The 24,423-nt window shown below is 38.2% G+C and overlaps 4 non-coding genes across 4 annotated transcripts; 2 read left to right on the top strand and 2 right to left on the bottom strand.

The window, feature by feature from the left end:
- Positions 1-7,440: 7,440 nt before the first annotated feature.
- TRNAL-UAA (transfer RNA leucine (anticodon UAA)) lies at positions 7,441-7,524 on the top strand. Its single transcript has one exon. It is a non-coding gene; the product is annotated as a tRNA-Leu (tRNA).
- A 6,751-nt stretch (positions 7,525-14,275) lies between these two features.
- Positions 14,276-14,347, bottom strand: TRNAA-UGC (transfer RNA alanine (anticodon UGC)). The gene has a single exon. It is a non-coding gene; the product is annotated as a tRNA-Ala (tRNA).
- Positions 14,348-14,656: 309 nt separating this feature from the next.
- On the top strand, positions 14,657-14,728 carry TRNAQ-CUG (transfer RNA glutamine (anticodon CUG)). The gene has a single exon. It is a non-coding gene; the product is annotated as a tRNA-Gln (tRNA).
- Positions 14,729-15,236: 508 nt separating this feature from the next.
- TRNAL-UAG (transfer RNA leucine (anticodon UAG)) lies at positions 15,237-15,316 on the bottom strand. Its single transcript has one exon. It is a non-coding gene; the product is annotated as a tRNA-Leu (tRNA).
- Positions 15,317-24,423: the final 9,107 nt, after the last annotated feature.

The following is a 24,423-nucleotide window of genomic DNA, read 5'->3' as shown; positions in this document are numbered from 1 at the left end:
GTGATCCTGGGCAAGGACAAAGGAAAGAGGAAAAGGGAACGAGGAGAAAGCCGACAGGGCGAAATAAAAAAAAAAGAGATGCGCATTTAACGTACGCATTTAATGACAGGTTAGAAACAAGCGGGCCCCGACGATCTGTCTATTCGGGGCGAGTCTACTTTTGGTAGTAAAGCGGGTCCAACTTTATTGCCCGGAAGACTTCCACACCGGCCGCTGAACGATTTGGACAGTCGGACATTTGGCGACCGGTGAATTTCCGGTTTATAAGCGCGTCGTAAGAGCCGCGTAATGCCACGCCGTTAACGATTAACGATTCATTTAGGAGCGTTTAGTACAGCGAACGCTATTTCAAACGGCTCCTCTCTAACGCGTTGCAATAACTGAACCTATAGTTCAGTTTTTTCATAGAGAGAGCTCTCTCTCTCTCTCTCTATAATCGTGCAAATGTTTACGAAATGATACAAAAAACGAGTTAATAAATTTTACTCAATATTATTTAAAAATTTTAATTCACAATTTGCTGTCTACACTGTTAGATAATCACAGATATCCGATTAGATAATATTATTTATTAAATAATTCTAATAAATGCAATAGACAAAAACTGTAGACAAAAACTAATAGCGTTCAGCAGAAAGCTTTTGTAACTGTTATAAAATTCTTTAATGTGATTGGTTTATGCATTTAGATTAAATGAGAGAAGCTAAAGCTAAGAACTAATCATATTAAAAAACCTTGCAATAATTGCAAAGCTGCTTTTTAAATAAATTGAATAACTAAAAAAATTAAAACAATGTTACATACAAAAAAATATAATTAATGTTGATTTTAGGACGATTCAAAATAATCTACGAAATTATTTGTAAAGACTTCAGCTAAATATAAATATAAAATAATTCTTGTGAAAGAATTGAGAAAGTGGAATGTAACGTTCTTAAACAAAGCTGTACGGGAAGACGTTAATGCTATAAATTCGTAATTTCTTTTGGCTATTAGTATCGCACTAAAATACATCTCGAGGGTAGACGATGATTCAACGACTCGTTAATGTCGTTCATCGTGCTCGTAATGCTCATATAACGTGTCCATTTCTATCATAACAGTAAGCAGAAAATCGATCCGAAGAGTAGCTGCTCTGCTCATTTATAAAATAAAAAAGAAATTCGACATACGCACCATGATGAAGCACCTCAATATTCCGCGTTGACGACGAGAACGGCGCCGTCCCCACCTGTAATTAATAAATACATATTTAGAATTCAATTGTTATATATCTCACGGCCATTAAATCTTTCTAATTTAATTCACTTCGTTCTCCATAATTTCTATCACTCGCCAATTTCGACTCAACTCGTCATTCTCCTCTGTAATTATATACTCGTCAAACAACAAATGAAGATTTCAGATATTTCGCAATTAATTCGATTATTCCCTATTTGACAGCGCCGGCACGGAGATCCAATTAGCGCATCGCCAATTGCGCGCGATACAGCCACACGCAGTGACATAAAGCCCCGCTGGAAATAAACTACAGGTTGTTCACACCAGTAATAATCGGGTTCTTGTTCGCTGCGCCGCAATTCTTCACTTACCGAGACAGTGAATGACGAAGCGAGAGATATGGAGATAAATGATGCGTATGGTGGACGCTGCGTCCGTCGTAGCAGATTACCGTATCAAAAAAAAAAAAAAAAAAAAAAAAGAATAATGTCTGTCGCGAAACTTTGTCATTAAAAAGCAACGCACGAGCGAAGCGTTGCGACTCGAGCCGAGCGCCCCTACATTTAAGTACTTATGAGAATATCCCGGCGTTCTCTCTCTCTCTCTCTCTCTCTCTCTTTCTCGCAATCAATCTTATCGACTGCATTCTCCCGGGTCATTCTACCGGAGTAATCCCGAGACAAAACGATGCGAAGCCCGTCAGAGCGCCGATGAAAGAACGCGACTTCTCGGAAGCTGGCCGCCGTCGTTGCGACCGAAAAAAGGCACAGAGAGAGAGAGCAATCGGCTAAAACCATTCGCTAGTAGCATAAATCGCGTGCATTTAGCATCCGCGATTTTTCACGTTTACGTATAAACGCATTAATGCGAAACGCGAATCATATCTCGTGCCCATAATAACCGCGTGTTCGCGGTTCTTTTAAAAGCGCGATCATACGAGAAATGATGTCGTCGGCTGCACACGAGCCCTTTTCTTTTTTTCCTCCTCTCTTTCTCTTCCTCCTATCATCTTCCTCACTGTTAATCCGTGGCCGCATATGCACGACGATGATGGTTTTACACATGCACTTTATCGCAGCTAGAGCGCTCGCGCAGCATCGCTTAACGCCTTTCATAGTTGGCACGCTCTCGCTCTTAAAGCGATTGCGAGCAGGTACTTTGTCTAAGTACACTCGCATAAGACGGCGTAAGTGCGAGAGATATCGTTACGCTCTCATCCTCCCTCCTTCCGTTCGCTCGTCGTTGACCCTTTCGCGACGAGGGACAGTCCATTTACCAGTTTTGTACGAGTGTACACATGTGTCGCGTCCCTACTCTATATAGTTTCTTTTCTCGGCGTTCTGGAGCGAGGAAAGACGGATATAATGCCGGATAAGACGGATTTCCCGGAGAGATCCGACACTGTCGCGGGTGGTCCCCGGGAGTATTCTCGCGACTCTCATGTAGCTAAATTTCCAGCATAAACGATAATAACGCGTGCTATCATCCCACACACGAATATAAAAGAATATTTTGTAATATTCTTGGAAAGTAATTAAGAATGCAAAGTCTTAATTACTAACGTTTAAAAGATATGGAAAATTTATGCGCCTCGATAACACTTTAATGATTTTGCTAAACGATTTTGGTTGATTTTTATGTATGTTTATCCTACAAGTATAATCAATTTTTTGTAACCGATATATTTCTTTTTAAAAACATTTTACTAACAATAGCTCTTTATAGAATATTTTTCTGAACGAAAATGATTTATTTTTATGTGAAGTCTTTTATAATGAGTAGAAAACCACGATAAATTCACTATTCCTAATGAATCATTTATTTACATCTAAGCAGAAAAGATAAGTAGATGAATTTTTAAACGCATATTATTAAAAATCCTCCTCTTCTCATAAATTTGAGAAATAGGTTTAAAATTAGCATAAAAAATGTTGTCGACCAGTGTAATCTTACACTTATTAATCATATAAAATATATTTTACAAATACAATAACTTACAATAAATTTCTGAAGATGTTAAAAAATAATTATAAATAAAAATAATTAAAGGTAACGATGGCAAGATAACGTTAAGAAAAACGCTGACTGTTAATCAGTTTGGATGCGCCATTTGCCGATCAAGCGAGCGACTCGAAACTTAATTCTCACAATGCTTCGCAAACAGCAAAAGCCTCTTTTTTAAGGGGTATCTCGACGGCCTACCTCATCCTCGGTTGATATGTGTTCGTTCTTTATTCGCGTCTGCTTGCTGGTGAGCGAGGAAAGCGCGCAGTGCTCAGCCATAAGCAGTCGGTAGGATAATTAACCCTTTGAGGAATCTGTTGCTTTGACGATTTTAATATTCTTAAAAGACAGCGGCTTCTGATTAGTACTTTAGCCTACGCGAATGCAATCGACAATGCTTCTCTTCGTCATACCATCACGATGCGACGCGACATGCTGTTCGGAATTATCGTTTCACGATCCTTCATGGTACATTATTATGAAAAACTTATACGTGCGCTTACCTAGTCGAAGTATCAATCTTCCAACGATACGACTCTCATGCTACTTTTCAATAAAAAAAAATTATAATCCAGTTATTAAATCTTTTCATTCAATCAAGAAGTATAAATTATTATATGTACATGAAATCATATAAATATATCAATATCTTTTTTAACTTTTCCTTATTTCAAGCTATCATAACTTTTTCTTTTATGACTAAAATATTATATAAATTAAATCTCAATTTATGTTCGTACAAAGACAGAATAAAAATTATGAATAAATCAGCAGCTACAGATATTGTGTAATCATACGCTGATCAATCTCAGTGATGGGAAATATGATAACAATATCAAGTTGGAAGCGCACGTTCAACTTTTGTAGCGTATGATACCTTTACGTAGGTACTCATATGCCACTTTGAAGCATTGACATAAAAGCACTCCCATGCAGCATAACGTAAAAGACAAGCCGCGACATGAAACGACCCTTAGTAGCCGATAACACACGTGAATTATTTTCAAAAGCTAATTTTTGCTGTGCCAGGCTGTATATACGTATTCAAAGTCAAAGGACGTTGTTACACCATCTTTCCAGTTCAGTGATATCACATTCAGCTTTTAACAAGCAAAAATGTCCTTTCCTACTATATGTTGCATTTCCAACATACATACATATATACATATACATATACATACATAAATAGAAGAGTACAACATATTGAAGAAAAATATTACACAGAAACTGAAATACAGAGAAAGAGATATTCTATTTTGTTATAGACAAATAATATCATTGTTTTATTTAAAATTAAATTTTTACGCTCAATCAAATTCAAATGATAATTATGACACAAATGCGATAACGAAAGATTCTAATTTAAATTTGGCCACTCTATCTCGAATACTTGAGGAATAATTTAAAGCGTGTCAAGAGGGATTGCGTAATAGCGTTGCGTTCATAAAGCATGCAGTGGTCACATAATGTTTATGTATAGTGATAAGGTGAAAACTTCGAGTGAATAAAAATCACACAACGAGAGCCTGTTCCGTAAGTGCGATAACCCGGGTCAAAGACGATTACACAAATCACAGTCGTCGATAGACACAATCAGCGTTTACAAACAAATTGCATGACCAATCACGCCCGTACAAAGCCCTTCGTTCACTCTCCAAGCGCGCATTCGCGGTTTCTTGTGTTATTTCTCGTCAGTATTATCTATCAATTATATTACGTATTTGTAGCCGAATAAATAATATTCATATCTATGAAGCATGAACTAGTTTATTGTACGTGTTCTATTTCGATGTAAACTGTCAAACGGTTAACACATACAGCATTTTAAATGTGATATTCTTGTTTGGTTTAGATTTATAATTCGCTATTTATAGTTTGGAACAGAGTTTGATTTATCATTTCATGTGTCCTGTATATGTCATACATTCAATATATAAAATATTGAAATATTAAAATATATACAGCATATAAGATTATAAATAGAAAATCTCATTCTGAAATTTGACGCAAATTACAGATCGTTTAGTAGGTTTTATTTGTTTTATTGCAAGTAATGCGAAGTAATACGTTATGCAGTTGACCAAAAATAGCATAAGAAATACCTACAATCGTTATTTATAGCTAAGTAATTTGGAGATAAATTGCTCTCGTCACTCTTGGTTCCAAGTCTTCAAAAGAAAGATAAAGTTTGGCATATGGCAGCCTAAATAGAGAAAGTCGAAGTTAACAGCTGGGGCCTGCATTCTGAGACACACGTGCTCGCTCGAGAAATGTCTGTTTCGTCTAATTATTTTTCTGCTACCATTCGAACGACGCGGACGTGCTTTTGACAAGTAAACCCTCACCATGACAAATGTACGTATCGAAATATTGCAACGGCTATTTCACGCGAGATAAATCGCCGTGGAAACAAACAACTGCAGGAACATGTATAACGTTCCTCTCAATTAAAACTTTCTCTAATTGCATTCGTTAATTTTTCATCTTCTATATGTAAAAATCGAACATAAGATATCACGATACATACACAAACGAAGAAGCGTTTTTATTCTTTTCGAACCCGTAGCTCGCGAGACGAGTCGTTATCGGCGATCATTACGATTTCCCGCAGTGTACAATAAGGAAGCCCCCAAAGAGCGTGCGTCGGAAGTAGAAGCGAACTCGGAGCGATTTAAATATGAAGTGGTTCGGGATCTCTCCCGACGCTCTCGAGGAATCATCCAAGTGACGGAGAATGATTACGCTAATGACACAGCCGCGGGGTGGTCGGCGAGAGTGAGGTTGGAGGAGGATGAAGGGGATGGGGACGCCTTAACAACGGGATAGGTGCAGACTGGTACGACATTCCGCGCGGCACGCGATCCCAACATCAACAACATCGACTGCGCCACTGCGCCTCGCGAGGCCGCTCCGGCAACGCCAACGGCGAGCTCCGCGCGATATGCCCCGGCCACTTTTATCGAGGTCTACCTTTTTTTATTACGCCGCCACGGAACATCGTCCCGGACGTACGATTTCGCTTTTATTGCGTATACATGCCTACCTCCTGGACGTCGTCGGTCGTCGTGCCCGTCTCGCGCTGACTTATCGTCCCCGCCACGCCCGCACAGGTGCGCCGCGCAAAACAAGGAGGGGGATCCCCCGTATATACATCGCCGAGAAACGATGAAGAGCGTGGATGATACGCGTGCAAATCCGCGGTGCACGGTGTTAAGTGTTGAACCGACATGGAACCGGGTCATTGGACTCTCTCGTGTATGCAAAGGGCGAGGAGAAGCGTTTCAGAAGACGACGAATACCTATACCGCACGATGACACGCAGACATGATCGTTCACGGAGTGGCTATTCTTCTCGAATCATGAAGACTGAACACTTAGCACTCATACATGAGAGATTTTTACACTCTTTTTATTATTTTCGGATATCATAACATTCTATTATTTTCTAACAATGATCAATGATCGATAAAAAGAAAATGCATAAATGATTCCGCTTCGGAAAGAAAGGTGGTCGTCTGACACACGCCCGGAGACACGACTGTTGCAGATTAGTCGATTACGATCAAATTTCAAGAGTACCAGAGCTACTCCCCCCTCGACTCATCGTTAGTCACACTGTGAAACAAGCGCAGTGAATAATGACGGTATTATTCAAATAGCGCGTCGTGCCTCACAACTTCCGTGATTTTTTGCAGAAGCACAAAGACAGAGAGCGGCGCATTAGCGGTCACGGGCAAATTACCGTGTGCTCGCGTGTGCTCGTACGGAGAATTCATGTGCATTTACCCATGCCGCGCACTGTTTCCTATTCCGTCGAACTTGTCGAGACATTAGGCACAATTTGTAGAGGGTAATCGAGCAAAGTAGAAAATAATAGTAATAACAGAATTAAAAATATCCTGTCTGATTCTGCTAAAAATAAGAGAATTTTAAAAATGTATAAAATTTATTTTAAGATATCTTTATTAATTTATGTTTGCATTCATTGTTATATTTCCAAAAATCATCGTCACGTGATATTGTATTCACGTGACAATCCTAATTACGACGAAACGAAGAAATAAAACCATTTTCAGATACTAAATTTAAATAAGATAATGTAAATATAATTATAAAATATTGTTTTGTAAATTTTGAAGAGAAAATTGTTGTTATTATATAACATAAATATATAAATATGTTATCTAATGACATTTGTACTCGGTTCTCAACGAAGCTAGGTTGGCCGAGCGGTCTAAGGCGCCAGACTTAAGATCTGGTTCCCATCTGGGAGCGTGGGTTCGAACCCCACACTTAGCAAATTTTTTTTTCAAAAAATATTTATAAAACAATAAGAAAAAGTGCTTGTGTTTTTTAATTTTTTGATAACATGCTTGTTAATTTTTTATATAAAATGTTTCATTTCTAAATTTATCTATGATCAAGTTTGTAAAACTTAAACAGTGCATATAATAATTTATTCTTGTTTCCTAAAACAAAATATTTATTTCGTTCAGATTTATAATTTATTAGTGATATCTCGAGCGAACATGACGCGATTTTTCCGCGAGAAGATAAATGACGGAGGCTTCCGACGTAGTCGAATTCAAAATGACTTCAGTATAAAGACTGATGGCAGTGATAATTGTGCCGAGTATAAATGACTCAATGAATAATCATAGACAATTAGAGAACGCGAGATAAACCGTAATGTCGTGCAGACTAATTCCAAGCGATTGATCTCACGATAAAGCTAACAACAATTTCATAAATAGTAAAAACGCCAAAAGCATAAAAATTATTGATGTGTATGTAACATAACATGAATATTACAATTATATATAATATAAAAAAGCTAATTTTTAAAAATAAAAGTCTTCTAAAGAGAAATTTATTCAAATATATGTATAAAGTTGAACAGTATAAAGTTAAATAAAATTTTACGCGCATATAGAGTAAATACGAACGTCTCACTTTAAAGTGTCATAAAATCCGGCGTTTTTATCGATCTTTTTCAAGCGCTATTTTTAGGCTGATCGGCGTATCGAAAAGGAAAAGCGGCCGATTAAATAGGATTAGCCAAACGACAGACGACGCAGACCCTTTTCCCAAAAGACCAGGACTTGACACCGTAAAAGTGTCCACCCCATGGCAAAGGGGAGTCTTCGAAAGAAGAAGAGAGAGAACGAGGGAAAAAGAGGGGATTGGGTGGCAGAAAGAAAGAGAAGAAGCGACAATTGCACATTGAGATGCCTGTCACAACAATTTCGCTGAAAAAGCACAACACGCTGACATAATGTCGAGACACCTTGTAATTTCATTCCGGCGCATCTGTTGTCATTCTCACGTTACCCCGTGAACTTCTCGACTTCGTTCGAGAGTGCGACACGAGAGGCGTCTCGTAATGTGAAAAAGAGACTGGGGGGGAAAATAGAAAAAAAAAAGAATGAACGTATTTCAGGCAACCCTTGCACGCGGAGTGCACAATGGAGCTTGCGAGATCCCCTGCAGTTTAGTACTCGTTGCTAATACCGTGGTCGGATTTCGAGATCCAGGTAACATAAAAGAAAAAAAAACTAAAAAAAAAGCGAAACGCGTACGTAATGCTCAAAAAATGTTGCTTTCCTTTCTTTTCTGCATTTCACTGAATGATTTTACTAAATTTATTTATTTTTTTAGATATTTCAGCTTTTATTAAATAAAAATTTACAATCTGTGATCATGCAATATATAATTCTTAAAAGTGATACACGTTAAACTTAATAATGGAAGAATATTAATAAATATTTCACTTAATTAAAGTTAAAGAATAATGTATGTTTTTAATTGTTCTCCTGAATAACTACAGCCTTGAAAAATGTGACACGTGAATCTACATCTACTTGCCTGTAAATTCAAATTCGTTCTTATTTTTTTCTCTTCATTTTTCATCTTTTATACCACATCACACGACTTTAAGATCTTATCACGATTTAATTCGAAAGAGAATAAAACATGCAAAAAAAAAAATTCTGCGAAATAGGTTCGAGGAAAATGCTTCTTGACAGTTCCAACCATCCCTTGCGATTGCTAAAAGAAAATCGTATTTCTAATGCTCGGGCGTCGCATACCCGTTGTTCCGTGAAATCGTGTTACTGGAATAAAGAATATCAAATTATTCTCCGTTCAGTCGGACTATCACTTCGCATCAGCGTCACCTTAAATCGCGGCTTAAAAATGTAATTTTCATCGTAAGCTGGATGCTTGGATGGTTCTACCGAATACCAGTGGAAAATTATTTCACGTTAATTACAAGGAATTAGAGAGACTTTTCACGGAATTTTGAAACCGAGCCAACAATTTTCAGACATTAAGAGGACGAGATAAAAATTAATCAACCGTCTTCTCGAAATAATAATAAATAACGATTGGAGGTGGTCGGGGCACCAAGTGTACGTGCGCTCAGACAATGGATGACAAATTGTGTGAAAGCAAAACAAACGGTGGACTAGATTGAGCCGGCTAGTCGGTTCGGTGGCTTTGCCATTGTCATCAATATAGCTGCGCAGGACATAATCTGGCGATAGCAACGTCGGCCAAGAAAAATGGACTTTTTCGCCAGTGTCCACGGGGTCCTTTCACCCGAATTGCCCATTCTACTGCAAATTATATTCCACCCCGACTCGTCCGTTGCAATAATCTCGAGCCCAGATCTATCTATCGGTATATCGTAGTAGATTTGTCTTCCAAAGGTTTATTCCGACATGTTTAACCGTATCATTTCTACTTCAAGTAAAAACTTATCTCAAAGTGTATCTATAAATATATCCGAGCATATTAGCGTGTACTGTAAATAAAAAAACAAGAAAGATTACACTGCTCATTAATGCGTGATAATATTTTGCATCTATCGCATGATAAGCTATAAATATACACGCTTAATAAACTTTATCAACTTTCGCATATTTACATATTTCGTTGAAGACGACTTAAAGCGCATTCCAGACTAGACGCTTGTTGAAAATATCCCGAGGCGAGGTAGATCATCGTGTAAGGTTATCAGCGACTAGACGTAAACAAGGGACGTAGGAGGGTTACAGCGAAAGTCGCTTTGTACCAGGGGGAAGATCGGATCGAGGCCGTGCGAGGAAAGGAGCGCAGTAATCTTAGCGTAGCAGGACACCGCCGTGGCGATCGTAAATGTTTAATATCGTGATTAAAGGCGCTGGCGCCTCTCATTATTATTTCAGTCTAAAGGACATTTCGCTCGGTCGCTTCTCTCTCCGATCTCGTCGCGTTGTCGAGTTTCTTTTCAATTCTCACTTTCCTTCGTCGACTTAAAAATCCTCGCGAAAATTAGCCGGCTAAATATTTAAAGCACCCCACCGTCGTCTCTAGGAAGCGCCCGGGCGACGAAGGAAGAATGAAGAAAGCCGAGGATACAAAAACCGTCTGTGCCAGCAGCATTATTATCTCTGGCACGGAGGCGGGCGTGATCTTTATTTGACGGATTTTCGCTCTACGGATATCTTCATTCATCGCGCCCCGTCACTTCCCGCTGCACTTCGTGTCATCGAACACCCGCCACGACTTATTGTTCTAAATATTCTCTCTCTCTATGAGTTCACCCTCGCGTAATTCCTATTCGTCGTGGGGTTGAGAAAGTCGTGAAATTATTTCGGTATAAATTAAAGTTGCTACAATTTGGTTGAAGCCTGAGATTACTCCCGAAAATGTGAGAGATTGTTTTCATAGAGCACGAGCTCTTTAACCCTGGAATGTTATTGGGAATGAATTTCCAACCATGCACTTTGATTTTTTGTATAGTTTTCGTTATATTTTAATTTAAAATTTAATAAGATTGTTCAACATTAAAGCTTATTTTCTACATTAAAATAGCATTAGGTCAGTCATTCTAACACCTTACGACCTAATAAAGTAAATATTAAAAAGTGTGAAAACGTTATTAACTATGTGAGTTTCTTACATTTCACGTAGTGTAATATAAAAAAAAATACGAGTATAGCATTCCAGAATTAAATACTTTCCGTACGAATCAAAAGTTCTATATGAATTTCTATCGATAATTAATCCACATTATAATAGATATCTTTCTCGATAAATGTATATACACACAGTAAACAACATAAATTTATATTTTACAAACGTGAGTCACATCCTTGAAAAAGTTTTTCGAAAAACAGGTTAATTCAATGCTCTGCCCTAAATGTGAAACTGCTTCCGTTCGTGAAACGATTCCGCAAATACGTATCGCTCGACCGATCGCAATAACACTCGAAGATAGCTCTTACGCGGAATCAAAATTCATCCATGACGTCATAACGGATTCTATAGCTGGACGGAAAAAGTTGCGGAACAAGTTATTCCTTCGTCGTCGATTGCCCGTAAAACGTCCGTCGAAGGGCTCGGGGAAAACGCGGCGCCGCTGACAATTGGACATTTAAATTCAGCCGGAAGTTACGCCGCTTGTAACTCGGAAAGAATCCGCGACTGCACCGGCGGGGGGTGCCGGCACTTTTATGTCGCGTCACGAATTCGGACAGCGCGAGCACTTTCGCGCGCACGACGAAAGGATATTCGTAAATAAAATTTTCGGCGAGGGTGACAAAATGGTCATACGCTCCAGTGCTGACCCCAGCCTGGGGGGGGTCAAAACTCGATATCTATGCGCGGCGAGATTTTTTTATGTTGTTTTCACATAGTTACGCTCTTCCTCGGGGACAAAATAGATACCCGGGATTGCCGGACAGGATATTATAACGGTTCAGTGACAGGGGATCCTGGCGAGCTCTCTCTTATTTTCCCCTTCGGGAGAATACTTGGAATACCGCAGGTTTAAGGCGACTCTATTAGATCTCGCCGAATCTTCAATGTTGCGACATACATATCCGATTTATACGTTTCCGTGTGAAGTATCGCTTTCAAAGAATTCCGCAATTTAACAATAATATCACGTTCGAATTTAATTCTCAATGTTCACACAGTAATACATTTTTGTCGTTATATATATTGTAGTTTTATTTTAATATCTATTTTGACAAAAGATTATTCTGCATAAATTATTCATACAAAGTATATAGTATATATGTATAATAATATAGGTATGTCTTATGTATAAAGTCAGAATAAATAAAAAATTATAATATTATAATTGATCCATTCTTTGTTATATATAAGTGTAAATATATGTTTCAAATGGAGCAAGCGAAGAAAAATAAATTGCAGCTAACAAAGCTGCATGTATATACCGTACCATCGATAGAGCACGGACTACTACTTACGCTTACGATCAATCAAGGCCGTTATCCACTAGCGTTTCTTGCCTCTCATACGACTCATCGACGTGCGATTACATTAGAGAACCAGCGATTCGCGCTATACGTTCTGCCTTATTGCGTCGTTTTTTTCCAACGATGATTAATTCCCACGTGCACAGCGCTTGCATTCACCCCACGGGGAGAGAGAAAAAGAAGGAAAGAAAGAGAGGAAAAAAAAAAAGGAAAGCCTGTCGCAGTATATTTCGCACGATTATTCCCGGGTATATTCGATGGAGATAGGCATAACGTATCTCTACCCGTATGATGACGACGGCAATTCAAATGATAGCATCTTTCTTTCGCGTCGACAGGAGAGAGAGGGGGGCCACGGGGCTCCATGCTCGCAGATACACGCGGAACTTTTGCATATGACGAATCGAAGACTATTACCATTCAATCTCTTTGCGCGGTTTCATTTGCATGCTATCGTCTCCCTTGTCACGCTTTACATACGGCCACGGCCGTCGGTTGACGTTCTAAATACGCGCCATTTTTTCACTGCGCGACGATCGATCCAATGTTGACAAGTTCGCGATTGTGTGCTCTTTCAATAAAAATTGCAAACGATACGTACTAAGTCGAGTCTTTTTCAACGATATGTAAACATTCTAACAAAAATAATTATTTAATTTCAATATACTAATATTATAAATAGTATGGTGCATGATGCATTATTTATTCTTGTTGTTCATTAAAACGAAATGCACTAATAGATTTAAGTTAAATGTGTTAGAAGTCGTGATATAAACATAATATTATTACACACATAAGAAAACAAAATAAATATAATAAAAGGGCATATAAAAGTCAATACCAAATTAAATTATATATTGAAAAACGAAATATTACATGTTTCGGTCTTTGACCCTCTTTAGATATTTACATATAAAGATGTTACCATGATTTAATACCATGTTGAATGTGAAAAAAATTATATCATATATTTTTATGTAAACCCTCAGTGTCAGTTTGCAGATTAAGGCTATTCTTCTGTTTTTTAATATAAACCTCAGAAATTAACCGCTTATTGTCTTACATCTTCATATTTTATTTAACGGTTATTTATTGAAGAATACAATTTATTTTATATAATTTATGACTGTGGATTTTACATTATGACTAAGATTATATATTATTTATTACTACACTGACTATATATATAATAGAAAGTTGACGAGTATCATATCATCGAATTATATATTTTTTTACATATTGGTAAGTGTTCTACCGAGGTGATGTATTTGCTTGCTTTTTATTTGATGTTAATTAATTACATTTATAACTTTATTAGAACGTCATGAAATTCTGTTCAATCGGCCTTCCAACCTTTTGGCGAGCAATTTCGATTCCTTTGTCTAACGTTCAATTGTTTCACACGACATGCGATTATGATGTAATTTTTTTCACATTCAATAATATTAAATCATGGTAACATCTTTATATGTAAATATCTGAAGAGGGTCTAATTCAAAGATCGAAACATGTGATATTTCGTTTTTTAATATACAATTTAATTTGGTATTGACTCTTATATGCCCTCTTTTACTATATTTATTTTGTATTATTATCAAGGGTCACATTCATAAGAGATTTAATGTTCATTTTAAAAATAAACAAACAATATATTTTTCATTCTTTCATTCAAAAATTCATATTGAGGTTCGAACAAAATAACAGGTGTACAACAATGAATTATTTTTTACGAAAGACAAAATAAATTGTCACACAAAAAATTATTGATTGTAGCAAAAAATTGGAGATGCCGGGGATCGAACCCGGGGCCTTTCACATGCAAAGCGAACGCTCTACCACTGAGCTACATCCCCGTTTTTGGATGAGCTCCAACTAACACGAGAGTAGCAATCTGCTTTATATAACATTGTCGATTGTTTTAATTAATGTAAGAAAATTTATTTGATGAAAAATTAGATGGTTAAACATTAAATACGAACGTCTATACCGTGTGAATATCGCCGAGTGCGCCGAGTAATGATGAATGATACGAATCCATACTTCAAACGCAAAAGGTTGAATGACATTGCTGTCTTGCAAGATATTGACCTAAACGCAATTATATTACAAAATGTCCCAAGGCCAAGTGCGTTTTAACTCTCTTATCAGGAGAGATTTTTGAAGGTCCCATGGTGTAATGGTTAGCACTCTGGACTCTGAATCCAGCGATCCGAGTTCAAATCTCGGTGGGACCTAAACTTTTGATTTTTCGCTCTTTATTTCACACATTCGTTACACCAAATAAATTAATGCTGCTTTTAAATATTAATTTTACCACCGCAGAACAAAATTATATAAACTCATACTATACATATATTAAACACGCGGCTATGTAGTCAACACAAACTTGTGTGTATTACTAGCTACTGCATAGATAGCGATCGCATTTTACTGTAAAATTGCCTACATAAATTATTACAATACTGTCCTTGAAATTCCCTCTCGATATATAACAACAAAAACAATCGATAACATTGATATGTAAAGTATTGAAAAGAAACTTAAAATATTAAAAGATAATTGTTTAAACACTGTCTCTATATCACAATTGTTAATTTCGTTAAATAAATGTTAATATGAGTACAGCATAGCTAGAATAATTAAATTCGTATATATTATTTTTATGATTCGTATAATTTTAAATCGTCTCTAGTAAAAATCAAAAGACAATAAAATAAAAAATAACGTGAAAAAAAAAAGATTTGACAGCGGTGGGATTCGAACCCACGCCCTTACGGACTGGTGCCTAAAACCAGCGCCTTAGACCGCTCGGCCACGCTGCCTTCGGTAAAGTCCGCTCATAAATGCCTATAAAGAGTCTTCCTTCACAATAGATTGTATTGATCCAAAACTAGTCAAAGTATGATTGCAAAATTCAAAATTAATATAAAAACAACGTGCGTTTATTTAACTATACGTAATGAATTATCAAATACGTCCTATTAAACTCACGCCACTTTTTATAAAAAATATTTTTCATTTTTGAAAAAATTATACATCTAATAAAAAAAATATATTCTAGATTTTTTACTCATTTTTTATGAAAAAACATTTTACTCAAATATAAACTCCGATCAGATATATTCCGATATACTGAACGCGCTGTATATAATAATAAGAGAACACACACACAATAAGAGAAATAATGCATTTAATATAAACATCCCGTAAATGTAAGAATCATGTATCTCTAACATTGTTTCGCATTCTCCCAGCACGTGCTATCGTATTGGCCTTGATTACGTCACAAGCATATCTCACGTTGCGTTGCCTGGCAGCTTGTTCTCGTAGTCGGCATCGTATAATTAAGCGTAGCTAAGATATCATTCCGTTACGTGTGTTCTCGCGTGCTAACGTTGAATTAAGTAGCAGCTAATCAATTGTCTTTATATAATTATTACTAGTAAACGCTTTGTTGAATAAAACATTTTAAATAATACGACATGGGAAACCTTTGTCAAAATTGAAATAAACACAGATCTTATAACTCGCGATAGCGAATCCTAAGGTCAAATTATTTTCAAATTGAAATAAATACAATCAGAGAAAGAGAAGATATTAGAAAGTACCGAGTAACTTTAAAAGGAAACTCGATCTTGAAAGAGTCAAAATGAAGGAATAAATTGGCCACCTCGCGCGCGTTGCAATAGCAAATGTCATTATGGCGCCGCAAATCTCCTCTTTTATTTTCTCTTCCCGGTAGCGCTGGTACCCTATAGGCGATAAGATCTCAATATAAAAATTCATGCTCATAACGTGACTCCGCTGACTTCTTTTTTTTTTCCTTTCCTTATCGCGTCCCCGAGGGATCGCGGCATAAAACTGACGCTCGAGAGCCAAAACGAAGCGCTTCGGTTATGTCGAAACGGCTGTAGACAGATCGATAAATTTGCGTGAATACTCGTATAACGTAGATAAGCCGGCGTGATAAACCGAAATCGGGTCTTGAAAGTCCGGAATCTCTCTCTCTCTCCCCGTCTCGTTACCATCGCGAGAGATACGACACCGGAAAATGGAGGAAGATAAATTCGTCTCCCGTTGATGCACCATGCTCTGACTATATTTTATAGCCGACACGCGAAATCATCTCCTTCTTTCTATTGTGACAGAGCTATTAATTATATAGCGCAAAATGTCATCCAAAAGCAATTTTTAATCTGAGTAATCACCTGAATTTTTTTATGTGCGCGATTTTACGTGCTTGTTTTTATATTCCAATTAAAATCACTTTATTATTAACAACAATTGTATATTATTAATTGTTTTCCAATATATTAGTATTTGAAAACATTATATGGATATGGATTTAATAACAATTTTCTGAAAAAGGTAAATAAAGAAACCAAATAAATATTAAACGCAATAAGCACGTTAAATAGCTTATTAAAACACTATTTCTACAAAATAAAGATTTTATTTAATAGAACAGTTTTTTTGTTGCGGATTTTTAATAGAATTACGTATTTAAAGATTCGTAAAGAATAGCTATTAAAAAATAAAAAAATATTAAACAATATCCATACAAAGCAATATTTTACAACAATTCACACTTTTTTCGCTGGGGTGTAAAAATACCTCGGGTGACTATTTCCAGATTAAATTGAAAATATATTGAATTGAGTTAAAAATGACCGAAATAAAATTCGCTACCTGAACATGGGAATGTTTCGGAAAAAGAATTCCCTGCACACATAATGAAAAGGTTCGTCTAATTTTCTGAAATCAATTACTTTCACCGCCACTTTCGCCGATAATGAAAATCAGTATAGATTTACGTGCGTATCTCGTGATAAAATGAGGTAAACGCGTTTTCCTTTCGCATCATTTCCATTTTCTCTTCACATCACTCGACCGATCCCATTATTGTTTTATGGGAGCCATTCGATAGAGCTCATAATATCCATAAGCGGCACCTGCATTTCCTAATAATCTCTATTACTCTCCCCACGAGTTGCATGATACGCCGAAAATAAAATAGATTTATCATCCTCAATTGGCTCCCAGCAGTTTATTCGTAAGAATCGACGGCGCCACCCTCCTTTGCCCCTCTTCCCTTCTCTCTATACAACGATACATGCTCACGAGGGATTTTCTCTATATGATATGTAACATGCGAGACGTAATTCAAAGGGTGCGAGTCATCGAGATCATCCTCATTTCAACTACGCATAGCCGGAACGATACGATCGATCATTCGTGACGACAGCCACGAGTATCGGACCAAAGTGGTGGCATGATTCTGCTAAACGCGATGCTAAACAGGTACTCCTCTCCGCCATCAAGTCGTCGACGTATCGTAACGTACCGTAATATATGCCAACGATATTATAAGCAACTCGCTGAAGAGACGATGGCTTTTCACATCGTCCGATACGAAAGTCTTCGTTCTTTGAACGAAACGCACACAGTGCATTGCCAATATCTGCCGTTAATTGGTTAAATGGCTACAATTACACGATCAACAGGTAGCTGTTTCGATTTTCTACGTTCCTTTCCCTTTTCTGTGAAAAGGCCAGCGTGAAAGCCATGCTACCATACACTATGTAAAAATGAGAGATCTAAACTAAACGCTTTCAAAAAGTAACGTACATAAAAACATTAAACGTCGCGTTAAAAAAATTGTTTTAAAAGTTTAAAAAGTTTAAAAAATTAAAGCAATTGTTTAAGCAATATTTCACCCCTAAATTTTAAGCCTTTTCATATAGCATACCTGCTATCTTGCTTTTCCAATGCTTTTTTCATTGCTCTTGTAACTTTTTTTATTAATAAAGATACATACATATTTGCTTAATAATGTTATATTCATTAATGTCTAAAGTTTTGATTAAAACAAATTTTTTTTTACAATATATAATTTTTATAAAAGTTATAAGCAATCGAATACCGTAATATGTTATTCTCGTAATGTAGCGTTTAAAGATTAACCATCACGAATAAACTTCTATCAAGTAAAAAATTTAAATAGGAAACTTATTTAAATAATTCAATGTGACTGTATTATATGATACGTGTCGTTGATTTGCAAGTATGATCGTAATTTTAAAAAACTGTTCAAAAAAAAGTTTCAGCTTCTATTTTCAGTTAGTTGTGAATTTACAAACGCGAAGTATAAATTATCACATTAAAATCTCCATTATTTTTGTTCACCGTACATTTCCATTTGTCTGTCGTATCTATGATGTCCAATGTTTCGCGCAAATCGGAGACAACGGTCACTTCGGTTAACAGCGATTCTCGAAACGCCTCGTTAACGAAACGTCGCAATTTTCATGTGCACCATTGGCTGGCACAATGTGCCATTAACGAAATGCCCGATGAATATATATCAGCTATCGATCATTATGAGGCCATGGCTCGCACGGATATTCCAGTAATGGTCTATCGCAGCAATAATCGTCAACATGTACAATAATCATGTCGTTTAATGACAATTGATGCGAGCCAGGAAATGCGCTCGCTTTAATATCTGCACGCCTATGTTTACCCCGTTATAGCCGTGCGTATGCGGAACTCACGCACGTTGATACACGCGTATGGCTTGCCCGCCCGCGCGCGAGAGATAGTGGAGAGATTCAAGGGAAGGGTACTATTGTTAATATCAGATGCACCATTACGCGCGATCAGTCAATATTTTCTCGTAACTGACCTACGGATTCGGGATGCGCTCGAGTGCATACAGACTCTCCACTGTAGCAAGTTCCGTCGCAATTGCACGTATCCGATCCGGCATGCATGGAAAGCAGGCCCATTACTAACAGAAACGAGGCTACGTAGTTGATATGTTTTGTATTCGTATTGGGATCGAGATAGCTCCGACACGGCGCTGCGTATTAATGCGAATTAACGCACTGATAAAAATATACGAAATTTTAATAAAATGTTTATTTAAATATTGCCAACTAAATATTGAGATATTAAATATACAAGTATATTTATTTGGTACAAAATTATTAATTCGAATTAACTATCATTTCTTTTATTTATTAAGTAAATATTTATTTATTGTGTGTAGTCGGCATATATAAATAAATAGAATTTAGTATATTTTTTCTCAATGCGTGCAATCGTTATTTCATTTGTTCTTATTTTTTATGACAGGAAACAAAATTCTGAATTAATATTTTATTACTTATTATTACGGTACATTATACGATATGTATTTAAAAATTGTATATTAAACTTTGAGTAGATGAGCTGCTCAGAATAGTCCAAAAAATTTTGTTTTTATAGTTTTTTTTAAGTATGTATAGAGTTAGATTTATATTATTTACGTCCTTAAAGAGAAGACAGAGGAATGAAAAAATAATGAACTTTTAGGTAATACTTTTTATTCTCCTTTTCCAGAACAAGATTGTTAAGATAACAATGCGTGGGGTGCAGTAGCCACCTATTTACTTAAAGGTTAAGAGTAATTACAACATTTACCACACGATTACACGTTGCATTACCTTCGAACGCAATATTACAGAGGCGTTTCATTTCGGAAATGTTGCACACGCCAATTTTGCAACTTCATTATTTTTCCACGTGGGATTACTTGCACAATGGGGAAATAATCGACAATCGGCGCCATTGTTTCGCCCACGAGTGATGGATTAATCCGTCCCTGCCCGACATAATCCTCCTTGCGTAACTGCACAATGCCGTACTTACGGCGCGGGCGGGATCTCGGTCCTATCTGCCGAAACACGACGTATAGCGCGTATCGAGCCGCGGAGCCATTTTCACGTAACTGACCCGCAGCGGTTCCGGATGCGCTGCGGCTCGGTTAACCCCCGTGCCGCGTGCGTACACACACACGCACACGCACACGCAGGGTTACGCAGTTCCGGTAACGCAACCCGCTGACTCGGGTCGCGTAACGGCGTGGCGCGGTGTGGCACGTTACGGCGCGTTACACAGCCACAAATATTTGTGCCAGGCGAATCGAATTACATGGCCTCTGTTTACGTTCGTCGCTTTTGGCGAACCAGCTCTCGGTAATTAAAGTGCGCATACTAAAATATGCGCGACGATAGGTCGCTTCCTCGCTCGCTCGAGGGATTCATTTTTAATGGGGGATCTCGCGCGAAATATCGCGATGAATAATTCCTCTTCTCCCGTGCGGCGCGCGGAAATACCAAGTTTTCGGTACGCCTCTCCCACACCCCGCCGAAGTTTACGCGCGGTTAACGAACGCGTTGCACATAGTCGCAGCAGCGTTTCATCGCGGACGGAAGTTTAATTAAAAACGGCTATGACTACGTTTCGCCCGCGAAAGCTTTTCGTATACACGCGGCAACGAGTTTCATTTGCCAAGAAATATTTGCACACGCTATCACCGCGAACGCTCTGCAGATGTATGATAATAAACTACCTGTGGCCCGTCATGAAAGATTAATAGAAATGTTCGATAAGTCGTTCAAAAAGTATAAATTATCGAAAATTATTCTCGAGCAGGGTGAATGTATCATGTTTCAGCATAACAAATGGTTGTCCGTGTGCACGCAGAAAACATGTGTTCAGATTTAATGCATTCATTTTTCTAGTTGAACAAAACGAATAATTCCAAGATATGAAAATATTAATAAGAGATGTTCAGCCCGTCGTCGTCAAATTATCCGGGTCCTCCCGACTTAACGTCGCTCGCACGTTATGAGTCGCAGGTTTAATTAAAAACAATTTCATTACGAATGGAGTTATCCATGGAATCCGAGGCTCTCGTATTTCGTGTACGCCATGGGCTCTCGCATATTTCCACGCGTGATATTTCGGCGCGCGATGCGGCGTTTCGAGACAGCGTTCCGGAAAACTACTCAATTACCGGGTTGGATTATCGATCGATTTTTGCAATTTGTGTATACGCGATACACGCGCAACCCTCGTTCCTGCCCGAAAAGCATCGAGCGGCATCGAGTACACGCCACGCGAAATAGGATATTTTCCAGTAGAGTCGCGAGCTCGGGGCCGTATCGAAGTATAGAGAGCCTCTCGTATGCTCGTATCGAAGTATAGCCCTCGCGACGCGGTAATTGAGGATAATTTCGCAAGGCCAATTTAGCGCGGAAATTCAAAACCGAAAAATTTGTCCACGCAAAGCCGACGTCGACTAGCTGGTGGCTAGGTCCACCCATGTGCAGATATTTCCTCTGTCTCCATCTCTCTCCCCCTCTTCTCCCCAATCTCCGGCCATCTCCCCCTGAAACCGGCGTTCACCTGCATCATCGAACAAACCTCGTTTCCTCCTGTAATTTCATTTTCGCGCAGGTCCCGACGATCGCATGACTCGATTTTTCCACAATTTCACAGAGGGGAATTTCAATTAAATTACTCACCCCTCCGCACGCCGCGGTATCTCTTCTCCTCGTGCACGGTTGTGTACGAATGGCGAGAGAAGGGAGGGAGAAAAAAATAACGCGTTTCCCGAGCACAGCATGGATACACCCGGTGACGGAGTTTTCGTCATTTGCCGCTAATGGCGGCGTCCTTTCGCCATTCTCTCGCGCGCGAGATTGCCGATGATTAATCAGTCGTGGCAGTCTCATTTTTAGGCACGCGACGGCAATTATCCCCAAAGCGAGACGCGCCACGCGTTCCCGATTGCTTCCTTTTTTTTTAATTCGTCCGCCGACGAATTTCGACCCGGCAATGACGCGCGTTGAAATTGCTTTTTTAATTGCCCGCTCCGGAAGTTAAATTCAATCAAATCATTCTCAGTTACGGTACTTTTCCATCGCACTGATATTATACGAAGTACGCGATACGATGTAAAACAACAGCGTTAAATCAAACGCGTGTAAGAGTGTTAAGCACATTATTAGTTTTTAATTATTTTTTGCAAAGACATAATTTCCGCAAATAGAACGAACATTTCGGCATTTACAATTTTTTAATTCAATAATAAATAATAGATCATAAATTAGCCATAATAATATAATGAATAATAAATTAATAAATGACAAATTCGATTCGAGGAAAGGTTAGAAAATATGAGGCATTGTCGGCAATCTGTATCATATTTTTCATTTTGAACATATATTCTATTCTTGCCTAGATGTAAATTTTAATAACGGAATAAATAAATAATAATTGATCAAAGAATAATGTGTTTCCCCAGATATATATATACGTAGGTGCGCATTACACACGTGGAATTATAGAATACGCAGCAATTACGCATCGAACATCACAATTGCACAGCGTAGTAGTTACCTGCAGTGGCGGTGATGCAATGAATTCCCAGTGGCGAGTTGACTCCGTGGGAATCCCCGGGAGAATCGATGTATGACGTAATGCTGTAGGAATGGCACGGCCTCCCTTTACCTCTCGTCTCAGCAGGTCAACCCCTTGGCTCGGCCATCAGCTCGCGACGTCGTACGGCGACAATGGGCGACGCCGACAATTTCCTCCCTTGGTGCATCGGCAATAAATGCATCAGCGATAAATGTGTCCTACGGGCTAGAAGTGCATAGCTTGCGCTTACAACGAGTGTAAGTGGGCGTCGCCCGGATGCAGTCCCCGGCATGAGTGGATTATGAACGCGAACGCGATTTCGAAACCGCGTTATTCCGCTGCAGTCAATGCAATCCCGCAGTCATATGCATCTCTTCCCTTTTCTCTCTCTCTCTCTCTCTCTTCGTAATGCATCTCCCTCGTCGTCCACCGGCTCGAATGCAGTCGGGAAGGCGAGCAGCCTGCTACGAGTCCATCGAGGCGAGTTACGCACGCTCAATCGGCGACTAAACTCACCCTCTCTCTTTCTCTCTCTCTCTCTCTCCTTCTCTTTTATTCTAGTTACCCTTTTTTACTCTGTCGCGGCCTCGATATTCCGGCTATTTCTCTTCCTCCTCTTTCCTCCTCCACCTTCCTCCTTCTACTCTTGCTCGTTTGCCTCGTTTTCGAATGTACGGGACAAAAGGCTTTTCATCGTGGTACACCGAACCGCTCGAGTTATTAAATCCGCCGCTCGCGGCATTTAGCTCTTTTCACGTGTAAGTATTCGAGAAAATAAACGCCGTCCACTGCCGCTCGAAGTCCCGCTCGTTACTCATTTGCGTTTGTCTTACGGTACGATACCCGCTGTAATAAATCATCCAATACTTTTAACGTTTCCTATATTTCTGCGACGCCACGTGTGCTTTTTTTTAACGTGGAAAACGTAGAAACGCGCATTTCAATTTACTCAAGGCGCGCGTTCTTGCGCTCCGCTACGTGCAAAAAAAAAACGAAAAGCCTCGGTTGTGGATGGACTGGTATTGTGGGGAAATTAAACGCCGAAACCTTAACAAACTCTCCGTGAACTTGGCGATTTTCAGGCTTCGTGAAACGTAAAATAGCCGGACGGTGGATATAACGGACCTCAGTTGTAAGGTTTCTTAAAAAAAAGATTTGATTGACCACAGGCTATGAGAATACTGGAGAAAATATTATTCCGTCTCCCACGCACAGTTATATTCATAATGCATCACAATGATTTTTTTTATGTGTCCACACGTTTTTGAAACTCGACTGAATAACTCTTATTTTAAATAAAGATTAACAGAGAGAAAGAAAAAAGTGAAGTTACTTAACACATATGTATCATACAAATATATAAAAAAGAGAAGCAAGGTGTTATTTATAAATATTTTTTTATATATATAAATAGTAATAAGGCTCTACGATCGTAAATAAATTCAAGTAAAGAACGGGCAAAGAGCCAAAGTATAAAAAATTAACAACAAATATATATATTAAAATAATAGAACATACATACAAATTTAGCCAACAAAATTAACAAACGTTTCGAACCCGATCGGGTCATTTTCAATGATAACATAAATTAATATAATATACAGAATAAAGTTTTTGAAATATCGCCACTTGAAGAAATTTGGGTAGTATCATTGTAGGTCTGATTCCTCGGAAATAA

Source organism: Trachymyrmex cornetzi, unplaced genomic scaffold, assembly GCF_001594075.2.
Source record: "Trachymyrmex cornetzi isolate Tcor2-1 unplaced genomic scaffold, Tcor1.1 scaffold47, whole genome shotgun sequence".
NCBI classification, from domain to species: Eukaryota; Metazoa; Arthropoda; class Insecta; order Hymenoptera; family Formicidae; genus Trachymyrmex; species Trachymyrmex cornetzi.
Note: the sequence above shows the minus strand (reverse complement) of the source record. Positions and strands in the feature narration are given on the sequence as shown.